The sequence below is a fragment of the Buceros rhinoceros genome, unplaced genomic scaffold, assembly GCF_000710305.1.
Source record: "Buceros rhinoceros silvestris isolate BGI_N320 unplaced genomic scaffold, ASM71030v1 scaffold2487, whole genome shotgun sequence".
NCBI lineage: Eukaryota > Metazoa > Chordata > Aves > Bucerotiformes > Bucerotidae > Buceros > Buceros rhinoceros.
This window is the reverse complement of record NW_010423818.1, coordinates 32,603-33,018: the sequence shown is the minus strand read 5'-3', so window position 1 is coordinate 33,018 and position 416 is coordinate 32,603. Positions and strand designations below refer to the sequence as shown.

General features: G+C 37.0%; 1 protein-coding gene across 2 annotated transcripts in view; it reads left to right on the top strand.

The window, feature by feature from the left end:
- Nucleotides 1–416, top strand: part of SIPA1L1 (signal-induced proliferation-associated 1 like 1) — a 78,707-nt gene that overhangs the window by 57,906 nt on the left and 20,385 nt on the right. The window lies entirely within an intron of this gene.

Below are 416 nucleotides of genomic sequence, written 5' to 3'. Positions count from 1 at the left end.
AAAAAAAAAAAAAAATCCTCAAGCCCTGTTCCCTGCTATAACACGGAGGAAGCAGTAGAGCAGACCTCAGTTGTTCCCTGAGACCTACAGAAGCTAAGCACAGCCTACTGAAGTATTTATTAGTTAAAAAAGTTTTGTTGCCAGTTGAACAGCAACTTCTTTGCTGTTATCTAGTGGTAAGTAGAGGATTTAGGGGAGTTTACAAAGTTATTCTGAGGCCATATGTGAGACTTAAAAGTTTACTAATATATTTTATAATGGAACGTTCAGAAAGCTGCTTCTTTGAAACAGAACAGTGATCTTGCTTTTGGTTTTGTATTTTATACATTTCCCTCATCTAGGATAACTATTACTTCCTTTCCATAACTTACCTTGCACACTGTTGGAGGTCTTTGTCTGAAAGGTTTGCTAGACTC